Here is a 20,489-nt window from a genome sequence, read left to right on the forward strand (position 1 = left end):
TCAAAAGCATTCGAGAAGCTACGGTAGCTGAGACAGGACAAACATGTCGTCATCTGATAAAACATAGTGAGGAAACATTCTCTGTATGTTTATAACATTAAGTTACCCTGAAGCCTGAACTGTAACTGGACAATAATCTTTTTCCTTTATACAATATCAGAAACAAATGGGCCTTAGCTGTCTTATGCAGATGAATACATCTCTACATACATGGTAGCCTAAATATTATAATGGTAGTGCACCGGTAACACATAGGGAGTATTTTATGACCATTTGTTTCTGACAGTGTACCTAGACCTCATAATCCTGAAATCCTTTTAAATTAAAACAAACTGTATGCCATGTCTGATTTGTGGAGATTAGTTTTAGTTTAACACACAATGATATTATAATCTTTCATTATAAAGCAAAACCTTTAAATAATATCTTAAAAATGAATGACTTGTTCTGAATAATTAAGGGAAAGCAGCCAAACATGACACAACTCCTTCAGTACGGTTGAATATTCATCTGTTTGCTGTGGACGTTTATGGACACCAAACATCTCTAAAAGCTGGATTTGAGATAAAAGAACTCAATGTCACACTCGCATTCACGACTTCAATTCAATTCAGTTTGTATTTGAATACTTCTGTCTAATGTGATGATTAATTGCACAGTTTGTGTAACATGAGTTTGATTGTTTCTTCTGTATTTGATGACAACACACATGCGTCAGGATGAAAGATTGATAGTAAAACTGAAGCATGTATGTGTTGAAACATAATCAAATGTTAATAAATTGTGATGTTGTGTACTTTTGCCTCATATTCATCATCAACAGAGCTATTTTGTCTTAACTGTATTAAGAGTAACAACAAACAAAATCCTTCAATAATACTTGGACTGTTCCAATATGACAGACTAACTGCGTATAAGGGCCATAGAAACGGCTGCTAATGATTATATATAAAGTAGATCTATGCCCGTTACAATGTTGAATGAAATATTAAGTTATATGGAATTATTCTTTATTTGTCGTTTGTAATGTCAAAAGGACAATGACTAGATTACCATATCAAACTTTATTCCTAAATTATGGATGATGGGTTTATTTTATTCAAGCCATGAGTAAAGCATCAGACTTCAAATAAATGATGGACAAATAAATATAAAGGCAAGATACAGTTGCAGATGGTGCTTTAATCAGCCTACAGTAATGTTTGTTTTTTGATGACAGCTGTGACTCAATCGTACAGTAATGCAGGGATTCAATAGCCATACATCCTAAACTCTTCACTTTACACGTAATCTTCTTTTTCATACATTTTCACCAATGGACATTTTGACTTAATTATGTGACCATTCATGTGCAGAGCACATTTCTGAAAGGCTGTATGCACACCGTATCTTTGTTCCTGCTGAGATGGACAGGAGACTTTCTTATGTGTCTCAGCAACTTATTATAAGGACTGCAAGACATTATAATAATAAATTTTAATACATTATAACTTCACCAGGTCCTTGGCATTTGAGATAGCAGGTGCGTCACTCAGGTTTCACAAAGACTTGTGTGTGTTGTCATGAAAATAATACATTATAACTTAACATTAAACTTTAGAAATATAGTAGAGATAATGGTTTTATGCGTAATCAGGAGATGTGATTGGTTGTTAACTGTGGGATGCTGGGTTGTTATGGTAACGGGATACAGCGTGCTAGAGAGAGGGATTGGCTGACGTGTCAAGTCACTTCAAGTCACTTCCGGTTTCACGCTGAACAGATCGTGCATCGGAGCTCCGTCGAGTTCTTCATCTAAAAGCCTTTTTTTTACTATCTTATTCCTATTTATATATTAAGTTTTACCTAGGAATACTTTACCGTGAGGATTATTGAGCAGTACTACCACGTGAAACTATTTATCACTAATAAACACCCACAGTGTTAGCATATAGCCCGCTAGCTTCAACAAACGCTGCCGACTGAAGCTAGCATTTTCCGATCTAATGGCGGATTCATCTGATATATGCTTTTCTGACCTGTCCTCGCCTGAGCGGGAAGCTACGAAGGAGTTGATCGGTTTGAGCAGATCCAACGCGAGCTACAGCGCCCACTTCACCATGTCTCCGGACGTCCACAAGCGACCGAGGAATGCGACAAACGAGTACTCCACGCGATGCAGCTTTACGGACCGTAAGCGAGTGAACGGAGACGCCATTGCCCAACATGAAAGCGATCGGGAAGCTGTGGAGGAGCCGCTGCCCGGCCTTCGCAGATTCAGCATGCCCAACATCACCCTGGACCCAGACGTTCGCAGGCGACTGAGGCGTACCACAACCAAACCCCCAACGCGATGCAGCTCCGCGGAGCGCGTTCGGGTAAACAAAGACGCCATCGCCCAGCATGAAAGCGGTAAGACTCCGCTTGTTATTGTAACATGTACTACTTGCTACATGTATAGTTTAGCTTCTGCCGTTAGCATAGATGGGTTTACATGCACTAAGTGTATTGAAGTATTAAGATTAACTGAGAAGGTTGCTGAACTAGAATCGCGCATCCGAACGCTAGTTGAGGATAGCAAAACCGCTAATGTTACTGTTGTAAATACTGTATCGAGCGAAAAGACTAATGGCTCGGTTCCGACATCAGATGCTAATGTAAACATTACAAACAATGTATCGAGCGCACATAGTGTTCCGACATCAGATGCTAATGTAAACATTATAAATACTTTATCGAGCGCGCATAGTGTTTATCATAATACACATGGCTCGGTCCCGACATCAGAGTCAAGTCGGCGGTCTAACTGGGTGACTGTCAGGCGGCATAGTCATATACGGCGTCCATCTAAGACCCATAACGTTACGGTACTTTCTAACAGATTCGATCCCCTAAGGAATACACTAGCTGAAACACCTGTTAAAAGTGCCCTGGTCATTGGAGATTCTATACTCAGGAACACTAACATTGAGGCACCAAACACCCTAGTCGACTGTATACCGGGAGACAGAACGTCTTACATTAGATCAAAACATAAACTTCTTGCTAATGATAAAAGGAAGTTTTATAAGATTGTTATTCACGCAGTAACAAATGAAACCAGACTCCGACAGACTGAAATCACCAAAGATAATATTAAGGAGATGTGTGAAATTGCAAAAACAATGTCAGACAATGTAATATGCTCTGGTCCCCTCCCCGCCTACCGGGGAGATGAAACACATAGTAGATTAGTGTCTCTCAATGGCTGGATGTCAAAGTGGTGCCCTCAGCATAATGTAGGGTTTATAGACAATTGGAAGCATTTCTGGGGTAGACCATTTCTCCTAACCCGAGATGGCCTTCATCCGACATCAGAAGGAAGTGCTATACTCACCAAAAATCTGATTAATATTCTTAATTCTGATATAGTATGACTATCCAGGGCCCAGGTCAGGAAACAGACAGATCAGCTTAACTGTCCGTCTGTTAGCTGGCATGATATGTCTAGATCACATATATCCCAGAACTTCGAGTCGATCTTACCAGAATATCAACACATTTCAACTGTATCTGTTCCCCGAACAAGCAAATACAGAGCACCGCTTGCCACATCACGTACAAATTTGACCAACATAAAATTAGAAAACAATACATTACAAGATGAACCTCGAATGTTAAAATTCGGCCTTCTTAACATTAGATCGCTTACCAATAAAGAACCTATTGTTAATGAAATAATTAATGACCAAAACTTAGATGCACTCTGTTTAACAGAAACCTGGCTTAAAGCAGACGACTACATTAGTTTAAACGAATCCACCCCACAAGACTATTATTATAAACACGAACCTAGGTTAAAGGGGAGAGGGGGTGGTGTAGCTACAATATACAACAAAATTTTTAAAGTAAACCAAAAATCTGAACTAAAATTTAAATCATTTGAACTAATGTTGTTAAATATGGAAATAACTGATCGTAACCACAAACAGCTCTCTTTTGCCTTAGCTACAATCTATAGACCTCCGGGCCACCATGCAGATTTCCTTAAAGAAATAGCAGATTTTCTGTCTGAGCTTGTAGTCACTGTAGATAAAGCTCTTATCGTTGGTGATTTTAATATTCATGTGGATAACCATAAAGATGCTTTAGGACGTGCGTTTATGGATGTTCTAAATTCTCTCAATATTAGACAAAACGTGACAGGGCCAACGCATACTCGTAAGCACACATTAGACTTAATTCTGTCACTCGGGCTTAATATTAATGACATCAAAATATCACCTCAGAGTGATGCAGTTTCTGACCATTACCTTGTGTCATACACTGTACTTCTAGATAGGATCACTCAATCCACAACATGCTACCGACTAGCCAGAACAATAATTTCCACCACTAAAGATAGCTTTATTAGCACTCTTCCAGACCTGTCCCAAATTAAACATGCAGATAACTGTGATGATCTAGATATTGTAATAGAAAACCTAAACAATGTCTGTTCTAACACATTGGATGCCGTTGCTCCCATTCGAAAAAAGAGAATCAAAGAAAAGCCGCCAGCTCCATGGTATGATCATCACACCGCAGCTCTTAAAAGGGCAACTAGGAAAATGGAAAGAAATTATAGAAGCACAAAATTAGAAGTATGGCGTGCAGCATGGAAAGATAGTGTTAAACACTACAGACAGGCTATTAAAACCGCCAGATCTACCCATCTTAGCAAGCTTATAAATGAGAATCATAATAACCCTCGTTTCCTCTTTGGCACCGTTGCAAAACTGACTAGAAACAAAGAACAAACAGAAACCAATAGTAAACTTCAACACAATAGTAACGACTTCATGAACTTCTTTTCTAACAAAATTACGGCTATAAGGGAAAACACCGTAGCTACACAGGCAGCCACCATTCTACCCGTTAGTTCACTTAACACTACACTACCACACGAACATCTTGATTCATTTAAACCTACTACAATAGAAGAGCTCTCTAAACTAGTAACGTCATCCAAATCATCGTCCTGTATATTAGACCCCGTTCCCACAAAACTACTTAAAGAGGTATTTCCTGTAGTGTCAACCCCGGTTCTAAATATCTTTAACTCATCGCTAGAAATAGGATACGTTCCAACATCTTTCAAACTAGCAGTTATTAAACCGCTGATTAAAAAACCACAGCTTGATCAGGGAGAGCTTAATAACTTTAGACCAATCTCAAATCTCCCTTTTCTTTCGAAAATATTAGAAAAGGTAGTGGCAAGCCAGTTACGCACATTTTTGACAAATAATAGTACATATGAAAAGTTCCAATCAGGATTCAGGCCCCACCATAGCACAGAGACAGCGTTGCTTAGAGTTACAAATGACCTCCTATTAACATCCGATCGTGGTGAAATCTCAATTCTTATATTATTAGACCTTAGTGCAGCCTTTGACACAATAGATCATACAATCTTACTCAATAGACTAGAAAACTATGTTGGTATCAGTGGTCAGGCGCTAGCATGGTTTAGGTCGTATCTAACCAATCGCTATCACTTTGTTTATGTAAACGAGGAAGAGTCATATCACTCCCTGGTTAAATACGGTGTACCGCAGGGATCGGTTTTAGGTCCTATCCTGTTCTCGTTATACATGTTACCTCTAGGAGACATTATCAGGAAACATAACATAAGTTTTCACTGCTATGCGGATGATACCCAGCTTTACATCTCCTCACATCCCAGCGAAACACACACGTTTTCTAAGCTAACAGACTGCCTTAGCGATGTTAGTGACTGGATGGCACATAACTTTCTTAAGCTGAACTCCAATAAGACAGAGATACTTATTATTGAACCGAATCGCTACAAACATAATATGTCAGATTACACGTTGCACATAGATGGCTGCACTGTGGTGCCATCTTCCACGGTAAGGAACTTAGGTGTGATGTTCGACAGCAACTTATCCTTCGATAGTCATATCGCCAACGTCTGCCGTACAGCTTTCTTCCACCTTAGAAATATCTCGAAAATACGCCATATACTGTCTACATCTGACGCAGAGAAGCTTATCCACGCTTTTATGACCTCTAGAATAGACTATTGTAACTCGCTACTCGGGGGATGCCATGCAAATCAAGTAAACAAGCTTCAGCTAGTTCAAAACGCTTCTGCAAGGGTACTTACTCGATCTAAAAAGTACGACCACATAAGCCCAATTCTGGCATCTTTACACTGGCTACCAGTTAAATATCGCATACAATTTAAAATATCACTACTCACCTACAAAGCTTTAAATGGCCTAGCACCCTCATACCTTAGAGAATTACTATCAGAATACAATCCATCACGCACACTACGGTCGCAAAATTCTGGTCTCTTGATTATCCCTAGACTATCAAAAGTGTCTAAAAGTGGAAGGTCATTTTCCTACTTAGCCCCTAAGCTCTGGAATGATTTACCAACCGATGTCCGAGAATCAGACACAGTCGATAATTTTAAATCTAGACTTAAAACTTTTCTCTTCAACAAAGCATTCGCATAATTTGTCTAGTAAAAGTACTTAACTCGAAATAGTTATTTGTACCGAACAAAGCACTCGCGGTCATAAAACAGACCAACCAAATAAATAAATAAAAACCTTATCTTAACGTATAGTCGGATTGCGATTTTGGAACTTTCGTGTTCTTGTGAATAGTATGCCATACAAACCCGTTTGCCACTGAACCTGCATTAATGACGACAGTGGGGCATCCGGCCTTAGTCAAACGGGTTGGCACGTACGGTTGGGTTGGGCTTTTGGCGCTTTCTTTATATTGCGAATACTATGCCATACAGACCCGTTTGCCACTGAACCTGCATTAACGACGACAATGGGGCTTCCAGCCTTAGTCAAACGGGTTGGCACGTATGGTCGGGTTGCGATTTTGGCGCTTTTTTGTGTCTTGTGAATAGTATGCCATACAGACCCGTTTGCCACTGAACCTGCATTACGGCGACAGTGGGGCCTCCAGCCTTAGTCAAACGGGTTGGCACGTATGGTCAGGTTGCGATGTTGGCGTTTTCTCATGATCTTGTAAATAGCATGCAATATAGACCCGTTTGCCACTGAACCTGCATTAACGACGACAGTGGGGTTACAGGCCTTAGTCAAACGGGTCGACAGGTTTCATTTTCTCTTTCTCTTAAAAATCAGAAGGTGACCCTTAGTTACCATATATACCGTCGCAGTGGGCCCCCAATTTGCAAAATCCTCAACTGTGGATAATATAATTATGCCGCAATAGTTATTCTGTCTGAAACTAAGCTGATTAAACCACATCACTGTGTGACACTTGCATTACATGTGAACGGCCCCTACGCTAATATGATTTTGTTTTTCTCTCCCTGTCCTGTCCTCGACCCTGAGGACAATGGGACAAACAGACCCAGTTCCGGTAGATGTGAAAGTCGACTCACCTCTGATCTACTGGCCGTCCTTCAATGTGATGCCCAGCTGATGCCTGACCAACGACCACCGGCAGAACCCGCTTAAACCCCGCTTAATCCCCGCTTAATCTCCCTATCCGTTTATATGTGTTTATATACATATATATCTCCCAAGGGTTTTTCCCTCCTAGGACTTTTTATTTTTTTTCCTCGGCTCAACAACCCGGGGTTTTTGTTTTTTTCTCCTAGGGGGTTTTTTACCCCGGGGAGGTAGCCTGCTTGGGCTTAATTTAGCATCTTCTCCTAGACGTTACATTAGTAATACGCTCGTTCATAATGTCGAGTCATAGCCGCAGCAAATTTGACAGCTTATGCTATTGTGTATTATGTTGTGCTATCTGTCATTTTTCTGTGCTTTTACTGCTTCTATTAATGTAAAGCTGCTTTGAAACAATTGAGTATTGTGAAAAGCGCTATATAAATAAAATTGAATTGAATTGAATTGAAAAAAACTCGCGTTAGTAAATTAAAGCCAAAAATGTTCACCAAGTTGTCTACTCTTTAAATAATGACAAATATTATATGACACTTTTTAATTTCTGGAAATATCAAAAACAAAATATGACAAATAATGCAGGATACCAAAAATTCAACATATTGGGACCGACTGGCAGCCAACATTTAACTCCAGATTATACGGTCAGACATTTTGTCTCTGGTAAGCCCTCAATTAAACTAATAAATGTGATCATTTACCACATTAGATGTGCTGTGTTTGCTGACACAACGGACATAAATATGGCGATGAGCATTGCGAAAGTGACGTCTTTGGAACCCAAGAACAAACTCCAGTTACTTCTGCAATTCATTTTTCCTATAAAAGTCTATGTGAATATTGCAAAGGCTTTGACGTTAAGCATAATGCCTGAAGCTGTTGCTATGGAAACAATGTTAACATCACTATTGATCATTACCGATCAATACTCTCTCTCGTTTCTCTTCAACATCCCATATAAACACTGACCAATGCTTTTATTCTTTAGCATAATGATGTAACGCTGATGAAATGAACAATGCTGTGAAATCCACAAAGAAATCATTTTGTTCTTGCACATCTTACGAGAGATTACATCACAAACACTCTGAATATCATTCAGAAACTTGAGAAAAGCTAAATCTCTCACTTGAGTGTCACACAGCTCAGATTTGACTAAATCATTACAGCTTTCTATAATACTTTAATTGAAAGATGTAGACTTCAGGACATTACAGAGAAACTGCACAATACCCTAGAAACCACTTAGCAATGTTTAACCAACTACAGATCCACAAACCTTAAAGTCCACCATCAACAAATACAGTCACATTGTCTTAAGCTTTAGTTAAATGATTATTGGTGAAGTTGTGTTATGAACAACAGCATCAGTTCATTGTGGTACTGTATTCAGGAAACAGTAAACTGTGTCGACAGGATCAGATGGTAAGATGGGTTTGTGAAAGTTTAAGCCCAATGTTTTGCTGCAGGTGTTTGTACATCATCTCAGCAGCTCATTCAGTCAGGACTGATCTCCAATAGATCCCAGATGACTTCATGACATGATGCGTAACTACTACACAAACACAGATATCACACCTCAGTTATCAAAGCTGTCATCTAAACATATGACTGTGTTAAAGTTTCTGTGATTTTAAAGGTGTCTTGACAGAGAGCCATTAAACATCAAGTGACGCCGCCGGCCGTCCTGCATCAGCTCAACACACGCCGCTCATTTACCCTCGACTATCACATGACACTTTTAGTTATCACTCACCTTTGTGAAGCAATAGTTTGTGTGTGTTTGTGTAATGTGCCAAAACTGACTTATTTACTTTCTGAAAACGTGTGCGTGATTCAGGTAATAGCAACATTCCAGCGGATGAATAAACGTTTGCACATGTAGTAGTTCATCCGGGCATCACATGCCAACAAAATCTTCACACACTGTACTGAGCACAGCCCACATTATACTGCAACGCAACGCCAGGATAACTTCAAATAATCTTCTCTGTTGTGAAGAGATTTCATTGATGTGAGGTGAGTTACAGTAATACGAGTTACTAATTCATTTCAACATTGCATTAATCCACATAATCTGCCCATCTGTCACATTTCTTCCTCACAGATGGAATAAATCCACACAAAAAGAACAAACAACTTGTAATGAACGCGACTTTATAAAGTAAAACCTTGAAATGAACAGTGACAATAACAGTGAAGACACTGTATAGAGTTCACCCGCATACATTCACAGGAACCAGCAGCTCTCATGTGACAGTAAACAGATTGAAAATAACACCTGACCTCACATTAGTCAGGGAATGCAAACAGAAAATCACATAACACGTACACACTGTAAATGTACATAGTCATTATGTCTGGAAGTCTTCAAAAAAGAATAAAGTGTGTGTGTTATTTGTCAGGCCAGACACAATCAGATCTTCTGATGTGAGACGACCTGAATGACATGATGCTGAATGATTGTCAGAGTTTCTGAATAACACTGCAGTGATTTGACTCTCATAAAGTGTGAAACAATGACACCTGCTGACCACATCCACAAAGAACCACATTTACATCATAGCACAATATTGTGTCTGTGTATATCATTTAAAATTGTATAATATCATTAATAATGTAACACAATATGTTTTTTTAATAAAATAATTAAATAATAGTTTTATAACAAAACCAACCCTTGATTTTATGGGATAAACCTGATAATTACAGAAAATCTTTTCAACATTCATTTAAAGTTATAGTGGAGGATTTTCTTTTTCCAGGTAGATCATCAAGACTATTGGTCCTCCTAGTTGTCAATCATTCTGGTGATATGTGTTATGTAACGTCATCATACTAGGTAGTTTTCACTTTCTGCACATGTGTACTTTCAGGTGTATAGAGGGTATGCATGTGATGTCACCTTTGGCAAAAATGACTGCGGTTACGCTCACTGAGTGGCAGATAGAGGGGCAGAATTTGTGAACAGTGTGAAATCAGCGAAAACACGGTGAAAAAGCGTCGAAATGGGAGAGGCTGTTGTGCGATAGTCTGTACTAACAGATTAACAAGATTTCTGAGCTATCGTTTTACAGACTGACAAAAAACACAGAAAGGAGAAATAAATTGATTGTTCATTCCAACGTCCACACAGAACACAGGTGAGTTGATAAGTTGTTAGGGTCACTATCAAGCAGAGGTTTTACTTTCTACTTAAAAGTATTTTTCAAATATTTGTATTTTATCTGTGTTTTTCTTGGGAAAACATACATACCAAAGAATATTGTCATAATTTTTACTCTATTACATTTCATAAATAATGCGTTTTTGTTTTACATTTAATATTTAAGTACATGAACGTACTTTTACTTAAGTAAAGTACACAATTTAAATGTAATTAGGTATTAAATAAATGTAAATATGCAATATTAAAGAACACACAGTATGATTCTATGCTTTAGAATGTAGTGAAGTAATTTTTCCCAATACAAACATTGTTGTCCACCTCTGCTATCAAGTCCAAGTAAATTTAATTTAAGCTGATAATAGTCAGTTTTATTGGCATTTTCACCACAGTCGCTACCAGACATTTTGTTGAACGTTTGCCACTCAACAGGGCGAGTGACGTCAATGCATACCCTCTATATGTGTGGTGAGCTACGGTTTCAGACATTCATTGAAGCTCACCGTGTTTTATCAAAATGTCTGAGGGTCGCAAGAGAAAAAGTGTTTATGAATTGTATGAGAAAAAGAGAAAGGCACAAGACCAGAGTGTTTTTGTGAGAATATTCCACACGCTGTCGTGCGCTAAAAGCACAGATTGAGCTTCCCACTGATGCCCCAGTCGCAAAGTTTCTACTCCACAGGTAAAGTTTGTCATGCTATTTGGAGAAATCCATTTAAAATCACTGCTAGTAAAACTTGATTTAAACTATGATTAGCGATGCTAGCCCTTGCACAAGACACAGGTAAACAGCTCAATTTGTCTAAAGTAGCCTTATGACCAAATGTTAAAAGGTTTCACGCTAAAATGTTCTAAAATCTTGTGTGTTCATTTTTGATCATTCTAATGTGTTCATCACAGTATTTATTACACAAAAGCAACAACCTACTTCTTCATTGCAGATCATATCTTGAGTCAATCAATCAGTATAAATACGTAAATTAAACACGGAAGTGCGTTTGACATTTTGCCTTGTATGAATGTTTTTGAATTAGTTTATAATTTGTAACATAAATAAAGATCTCGTGCACATGTTTAATAGGCGTCCCTTCTCAGGAGCAGGTCGAGTGTATAGTGTTAGATCCTATATCTTCAATACCATGATGGAAAAAACATCCAGGGGAAATTTGGAATTTTTGGTTTAAGAGGCCACGTTTATGTAAATATGAGAAATGAAGAGTTTAACTAGAGACAGATTGATTTGTTTGTTGGTGTCATGAATGAAGTGGTTAATGCCAGAGGTTAGTTTCAGGTTTAAGGAATGTATTTACATTCATCACATAAATGTCCATTTCAGTTTGATTTTTAGGGTTACTTTGGCAACAGCACACAGATCCTCGTTACAGTCGACATCGAGTTCACCAGCAACAATAAACTTTAATAAAGCTCAGCAGCACGCAAGTAAACATGAGAGTTACGGTTGTACACAAGTCTCCATTAAAATCAAAAGCAGACAGAGACTTCTCAGACGCAGCTTCTTCTTTATGAAATAGTTTAGCTCTTTATGTCTGCTTATATTCATGCATTTAAATCTCATTTAATGGCTTATTTGTACTCTCTTGCATTTTAATGGAAGCTCATTTTGTGTCTATTATGTAAAGCACTTTGGCCAACGTCTAATGTTTTTTAAAGTGCTTTACAAATAAATAAACCTGAACCTTTTCTTAACCCACACGCACACGCAGTGTTATTAGTCTAGCTCGTATTATATTCACACGTGTCTATAATCATAATGAGAGATGCAAATATGAAAGGTAATATTATTTCATACAATGTCATTCAGAATTCATGACTGATAATTGTATTCTGCTGCAGTGTTCAAATCAGCTGAAATACTCTGTCGCCCCCCAGAGGAGGTGCACCCCATACTGCTTTAATCACACACGCACACACACACACAACCTGCTGTGACTAAACCATACATATAACAGGACAATTGATTATTAAAAATAACCCTTAACTAAACATAGTATTGTATTTGTATATTTAGTGTGCTGTGTTAATGAAAATTAGTCACTAAATACAAACAGAAAATCTCACAAACTCCACTAGAGGGCAGCACTTTTTATTCTGTATATACTGTCAGTGTATTTGTCACGCACAAAACTTTACACCTCAAGAGTGTTGTATTCCTGTGAATTGAGATAAGATCAGCTATGTAATTCAGGATAAGCAGTAAATCATTAACAAATCGTCTACAGGGCTTTCTGCGGTCGCCAAACAGAAATATATGCTTTAAATCAACCTGGTAATTCATCCAAACACTGAGTGAGGATCCAAATCACATAACATGACAATCACTAAAAGAGAAACCTCACTGGAGAAGATGAAACTGTATCGAGCAGTAATAAATGACACACATTCACGTCTCATTTCTTGTTCTGAACATCAGCAGAATCTGACAGTAAACGGTCTGAACTTTTGGCTGCTAGCGGAGATTATTTCTTACAGGAAAGACATCACTGATGACATCTACAGTAAACCCTCATGACTCGGCTGTTTTGCATTGCTGCGTTGTAGTGAAGGTCTTGTGTGTGCTTGTTAAGGTGTTTTTAGTGGCAGGACTCTAGACTAAGAGTAGATTTTTTGCAGGTGCAATTAATTTGTTTTCAGCAGGTCCCACTGAAGCCACTGTATAGTTTTATTTATAACCATCAGAAATGTTTTATTACGCAAGTGATTACATCTATGATGCATTCAATCATTCTTCCAAAGATTATTCCACAAATACTGTGTACTGCACCAATGATAATTAATGCATAAAAAGAGTCCAATGAGACAACTGTGTGACACATCACTGAGTGTCCTGGCCCAGTTTAGACATGAAACACGTCAGGTGATGTACAGCTTAAAACATTAACTAGAGGAAGAGAGACGCACAGCGGAGAGGGAGCGAGCGAGAGACAGAGAAAGAGAGAGAGTGAGAAAGAAAGAAATAAAGAGACTCAGAGAGAGAGAGAGTGAGAGAGAGAGATAGAGAGAGAGAGAGAGATGGGTGGTCTGGAGAATTCAAGGGGATATTTCATCAGATGAACAGTAAGTGTGTGTGTGTGTGTGTGTGTGTGTGTGTGTGTGTGTGTGTGTGTGTGTGTGTGTGTGTGTGTGTGTGTGTGTGTGTGTGTGTGTGTGTGTGTGTGTGTGTGTGTGTGTGTGTGTGTGTGTGCGTGTGTTTAAATCTATTTTAGGTGTTGAATCAGGTCATCATTAAAAGAAGCTGAATAATTCAGCTTTCATCCTGAATGTGAACTAGATCAGCAAAGAGAAAAACTCATTTGATTGGTAAAATCTGTTCTCCTCTTCGATGAGGATGTTTGTAGAAAGAAGACTTTATCATTTCATCTGTTCATATGTTGATGTAACCTTAAACTCACTTTGCATCAGAACCGGTCTGGTCCAACACGGGAGTTTTACTTTACTGCAGAGCTATTAGTGACTATCTGGCCTCTGTGTAAAACACGGACATTCAGAGTTGATCTCTAAGTTTGTTGTACTCATTTTTCACTAATTCAAGTCAATGAAGCAGCAGTCAGTGAATACAAAATGTATGTGCGCTCTTTGGCACCCCTGCAGATATTGACACCCAAGGCAACTGCCTAGTTCACCTATGCCTAAAAACGGCCCTGGCACCATGGCTACAGCCACAATTTAAAAATACATGATGTTAATATAAACTAAATGGTATTACTGCAAGGGCTTCTCAATGTGCTTCCTCGTTGCTACATTTTACCACCCGGAAAATGATGGAGCTTCACCATCTTGTAGGTCATCTCAATTCATTAAATGTACCATGAGGAACAAGGAGGCTTCTTGAGGAGGGTTGTGGCTAGAAGGGATATAGCAACGGCTGAAATCTTTTGAAATCTCACCGAATGAGTGCTGTTTTAATCCTAATCCCACCTCCAAACCTAACTAAGTACATAAGTAAGTAAATGTTGGGCTTAGGGTTATGTTAACTTAATTTTATAAGTTACAGCAACTCATCACTAGCCAATACAGTTAAAATGATGTGTAAACTTAAAAATGTACAGCAGGGAAAATAAGTATTTGACACATCAGCATTTTTATCAGTAAGGGGATCCTAAGTGGGCTATTGACACAATATTTCCACCAGATGTAGCCATCAAGCCAAATATTGACTTCATACAAAGAAATCAGAACATTTAAGTATACAAGTTGAGTCATAATAAATAAAGTGAAATGACACAGGGAATAAGTATTGAACACACTTTATTTAATACTTTGCAGAAAAGCCTTTGTTGTTGATAACAGCTTCTAGACGCCTCTTGTATGGAGAGACCAGTCGTCTGCATTGCTCAGGAGGGTTCTGGCCCATTCTTTCACACAAATGGCCTTTAAATCTGGAAGGATCCTTGGGCCTCTTTTATGAACTTTGATGTTCAGTTCTCTCCATAGATTTTCTATGCAACTTCTATGCAAAGATTTTCTTTCTTTGAATCCACTTCATTGTTTCCTTGGCCTTGTGTTTGCGATCATTGTCTTGCTGAAATGTCCACCCTTTTTTCATTTTCAACTTTCTGGTAGATGGCAGCAGATTTTTATCCAGAATGTTTCGGTACATTTCTTCATTCATCCTGCCAGTACCCCAAACCATGATGCTTCCACCCCCAAACTTAACTGTTGGTATGGTGTTCTTGGGGTGGTGGGCAGTGCCCGTTCTCCAAACATGGTGTGTAGAATGACTGCCAAAAAGTTCAATTTTGCTTTCATCTGACCATACTATAGTCTCTCAATAATCCACAGGCTTCTCCAAATGCCCTTTCGCAAACTTTAATCAAGCTTCAACATGCTTTTTGTTCAGCAATGTAGTCTTGCGTAGTGAGCCTGCATGGAAGCCATGGGGGTTCATTTAAAACAACAGTACCTGCTGATGCAAGGACTGAATCAGCTGATAACAATTAGTACTGATAGGGGTCAGGGTTTCTCTCTCAAAACTGAAAGATTTCAGGTGATCTCCTGGCTTTCTATGCCATTTTGCACCTTGTTCTCTTCATGTTTTCAATACTTATTCCCTTTGTCATTTCACTTTATTTATTATGACTCAACTTGTATACTTAAATGTTCTGATTTCTTTGTATGAATGAAATATTTGGCTTGATGGGCACATTTGTTGGAAATTTTGTGTCAATAGCCCACTTAGAAATCCCCTTACTGATAAAAATGCTGATGTGTAAAATACTTATTTTCCCCGCTGTAAGTGTAAAGTTGTATGTTACAGTGTATGTATAGGTCACTGGTCTATGCAAATTATCAGTGGCATAGACACATATATCTATTTTAATTTGAATGAAGTGAGCCTGAACTCTAACTCAAGTATGTGTTTAACCTCATTTATCATGCACTTGAAAATTTGATAATAGAGAATGAACTTTATACAGAGTGAGGAAATGCCATTTCACTTAATGCTTCGACCTCTCCGTCTTTCCTTGCTCTCATCCTGAGAGGGTGGAGCTGTGACGCGTGGAAAGGAAACAAGAATGCACAAATAAGAATTGAAAAGCAGTGCACCCCAGGTGTGTTTGCTATGCGGCACTGCAAGAACGTCAGCCGAATGACATCCAAATACGGCGAGGGTGATTCGAGATTTCATGAAGTCAAACACACTAACATTATCACTAGTAGGAAAGTACCAATGTTCAGATCTGTTCTACTAAATATATTTAAGATGAGCATCATGACGAATGCTTTATTTCTGCTGTTTTGTCTGAATGCCAGGGTATGACGACTGCCATACACAAACGCCGCCCCTGTTCTCAGAATATCAGCCCATATTTTTGTATTCAGGGCACACTTGTCATTTGCTAAATGAAAAACAAACACAGCAGCGGCTGATAAATTGAGTCATACAGACAAATGCAAAAGTTTCATTTTAGCAGAAGTTTGTTTAGCATGTGATGCGTCTGATGTCTGTCCGTGTTTCAAACTACACATTTCAATCAGTGTTGTAATTAGATACAAGATACAAAATGATGCAGTGAAAGTGAAGTAAAAGTGACATAGTGGCCAAAGTATGGTAACCAATACATGGAAAGTGAACACACACGCGCGCACACACCTACACGCATGCACACACACACACAGCTATCACTACAGCATAAGGGTGTTTGCTTAAGGACACTAAAGTCGCTTCCAGCTGGCTGTGAGAACGAACCGACGACCTTCGACTTACAAGCCCGACTCTTTAATTATTATGCAACGAATCCCACGACTTTAAGAATCACACAGGACTACTGAAGATGGAATTTATTGTATAAAACAAACTTTCTACCATTCAGATGATTCTGTGCACTGATCTAAAAAACTGAAGTTGTTTAAGAAAGAGCCGCTAATCAGCATCTGCTGTGTGCTGATGTCTTTTAACTAGCAATATATGGTCTAGATGAGCGAGTTCTCCAGCACAATGGAAATTCATAAAGCTCAGCAGGATTCAGTGAGATAAATGACCTGTAGAAAGTTTATGCAAGCTCTGATCTTCCCACATCTCATCTCTCTCGTCTCTAATTGGCTCAGTTTTTAATTAGGCTTCATCTGGCTGAAGCGGTTTGTACGGATGTGATCTGTTTCGTAGACTCAGCTGTCGTCTGAAGGGCGAGATCAGCATCTCTTATCGGCTGCAGGATTTTCTCTCTTTGGCTTTAAGTATTGTCAGAATAATGAGGCTGCTGGTGTGTTTCTAACAGAAAAAGTTACACATCACTTCACATTCTGTATCTGCCACCAATCAGATCCACATCTTTACTCAAGAGAAATATTTCATATGTCAGACATCACATGAGATTCAATGGTAGTGGTTTGAATCAGAAAAGTCTACATTTAAATACCAACCATGTCTACAATTAAAGGGATGAAAATTACATCATCATTTACTCATTATCAAGCCAAACGAGATACATATGTCCATCCTCTTTTAGACCAACACATTTTATGCAGGAAACATCCTAGCTCTTCTATGCTTAATGAAAATTGAAAACAGGGTCTACTTCCTTCAAACCCCAAACATGTGCAAAAATTTACAAAAGAAAATAACTCGTTTTTCATTCTGGCAAAATCATTATCAACAGTAGTAATATATACAGAACATTTGTGACCCGTGCTGGCAAAACGAGTCAAACCCTCTATTTTTGAGCGAAAGGCGATAGAGAGTATGAATGTTGACAATGGTTGAATTTTTTCTTTCCAGAAAAACATCATTTTAAAAGCTAATGTTATATTTTTGCTGTGGTCCATAACTCACACGTGTGATCTTTCAATACCAGGTGAAGTTTTGAACAAATGAAAACCAACTTCAGTATAATTTCACTTCAAACATAAGTAGCACATTGTTACTTCTGACCCTGTCAGTTAGGATGAAAGTAACACAACAGAACAAGATAGATTTTTGTGTTGCACTTGTTTTTAGTAAATAAACATCTAACTAATCACCTTGTTAATATGTAATTGCAAACATATTTTGTTGTTTATCTTTGTAAAAAGAATAATGAAATTACATTTTTATTTTATATTTCAGTTTCATCAAATGTTTCAAAAGAAATCTGACAGTACAAACTTGAATAGTTGAGAATAAAACATGTTTTAACAGTATGAGAAGCTAAACTTCAGGATGTGTTAGTTCCCTAAATAACCTGTAGATTGATCAACACGTTACCTTTGCTCCGGATCTTCCCTACATAAAGCCTTCGTCCAGCAATGCCAAGACTGTCAATAGTTATTAAACATCCAAATAAACTTTATTTGTATGTTTTCTGAGAGGTGTCCTAAATGCATTACTAATGCAAATGATGCGTTTACATCCAGATGCACGTCTGACATTTTGGTTTTAAAACATGCAGGAATTAGAAAATAAAGTGCAGGACTTGCTTGATGTCAGAGTGAGAGTCAGAGTGAGCGTCGTGCATCAGAGCTCCGTCGAGTTTATCATCCAAATCCTATTTTCTGACTACCTTGTTCCTATTTATATAATATAACATATTCGTTTATCTCAAGAATACTTTACCGTGACGACTATTGAGCAGTACTACCACGTGAAACGATTTATCACTGCTAAACACCCAGTGTTAGCATATAGCCCGCTAGCAGCAACAAACAGGTGCCGGTTTTAGTTACCATTTTGCCGATCTAATGGCGGACTCATCCACTGTATGCTATTCAGACCTGTCCTCACCTGAGCGGGAAGCTGTGGAGCAGTTGATACCCTGTTATCGCAGATCCTACGCGAAGTACAGCGCCCAGTTCACCCAGGCTCCAGACATCCACAAGCGACCGAGAAGTGCAAAAAGCGAACACCCTACGCGGTGCAGCTTCACGGACCGCGCTCGAGGGAACGGAGACGCCATCGCCCAGAATGAAAGCGATCGGGAAGCCATGGAGGAGCCGCTGCCCGGCCGTCGCAGATTCAGCTTGCCTCACATCACACTGGCTACAGACGTCCGCAGGCGATCGGGGCGTGCTGTGAGTGAGCTTCCCTCGCGATGTAGCTTCACGGACCGCGTCCAGGTGACCGAAGACGCCATCACCCAACATGAAAGCGGTAAGACTCCGCTTGTTATTGTAACCTGCATTACTTGCCACATGTACAGTTTAGCTTCTTCCATCAGCACAGAGGGGTTTACTTGTGCTAAGTGTATTGAAGTAGTAAGGCTGACGGAGAAGATTGCAGAACTAGAAGCGCGCATCCAAACGCTAGTTGATGACAGCAATACCGCTAATGCTACAAACGCTAATACCGCTAATGCTACAAACGCTAATACCGCTAATGCTACAAACACCGCTAATGCTACAAACGTTAATACCGCTAATGCTACAAACGTTAATACCGCTAATGCTACAAACGCTAATGCTACAAACACTGTTTCGGGTGCGCCTAGTGTTAAACGTAATACACATAGCTCGGTTCCATCATCTGAGTCAAGGGGGCCGACTAACTGGGTGACTGTCAGGCGGCAAAGTCGTTTCCGGTGCCCACCCAAGACCCCCCTGGTAATTTCAAACAGGTTCGATATTCTAAGCAATACACCGACTGAGACGTCTGTTAAAAGTGCCTTGGTCATTGGAGATTCGATACTTAGGAATGCGAACATTGAGGCACCAGCCACCATAGTCGATTGTATACCGGGAGCCAGGTCTTCAGACATTAGATCAAAACTTAAAGTGCTGGCTAATGCTAAGCGTAAGTTTTCTAAAATTGTTATTCACGCCGGCACGAATGACACCAGACTCCGCCAGTCGGAGATCAAAGATAATATTAAAGAGATATGTGAAATTGCTAAAACAATGTCGGACAATGTATTATGCTCTGGTCCCCTCCCTGCCTACCGGGGGGATGAAACTTACAGTAGATTATTGTCTCTTCACGACTGGATGTCAAAATGGTGCCCTCAGCATAACGTAGGGTTTATAGACAATTGGAAGCATTTTCGGGGGAGACCTGACCTGCTAAAGAGAGATGGCCTCCATCCATCTCAGGAAGGAAGGGCGATTCTCTCTATAAATCTGACCAATAGTCTTACTTCGAATACAGTCTGACTATCCAGGGTACAAGTCAGACAACAGACGGATCGGCTTAACCGTCCGTGTGTTAGCTGCCGTGATATGTCAAGATCACTTATATCCCAGCACTTCGAGTCAATCTTACCAGAATATCAACACATTTCAACTGTATCTGTTCCCCGAACAAATAAATACAGAGCACCGCTTGCCACATCTGGTACAAATCTGATTAATATAAAATTAGACAACAATACTTTAACAGATGAACCTCGAATGTTAAAATTCGGCCTTCTTAACATTAGATCGCTTACCAATAAAGAACCTATTGTCAATGAAATAGTTACAGACCAAAACTT

At 39.1% G+C, this 20,489-nt stretch overlaps 1 protein-coding gene across 1 annotated transcript in view; it reads right to left on the bottom strand.

The window, feature by feature from the left end:
- Positions 1 to 20,489, bottom strand: part of LOC129437218 (limbic system-associated membrane protein) — a 142,422-nt gene that overhangs the window by 88,703 nt on the left and 33,230 nt on the right. The gene's annotated exons all lie outside the window — the stretch shown is intronic.

The sequence above is a fragment of the Misgurnus anguillicaudatus genome, chromosome 24 (genome assembly GCF_027580225.2).
Source record: "Misgurnus anguillicaudatus chromosome 24, ASM2758022v2, whole genome shotgun sequence".
NCBI lineage: Eukaryota > Metazoa > Chordata > Actinopteri > Cypriniformes > Cobitidae > Misgurnus > Misgurnus anguillicaudatus.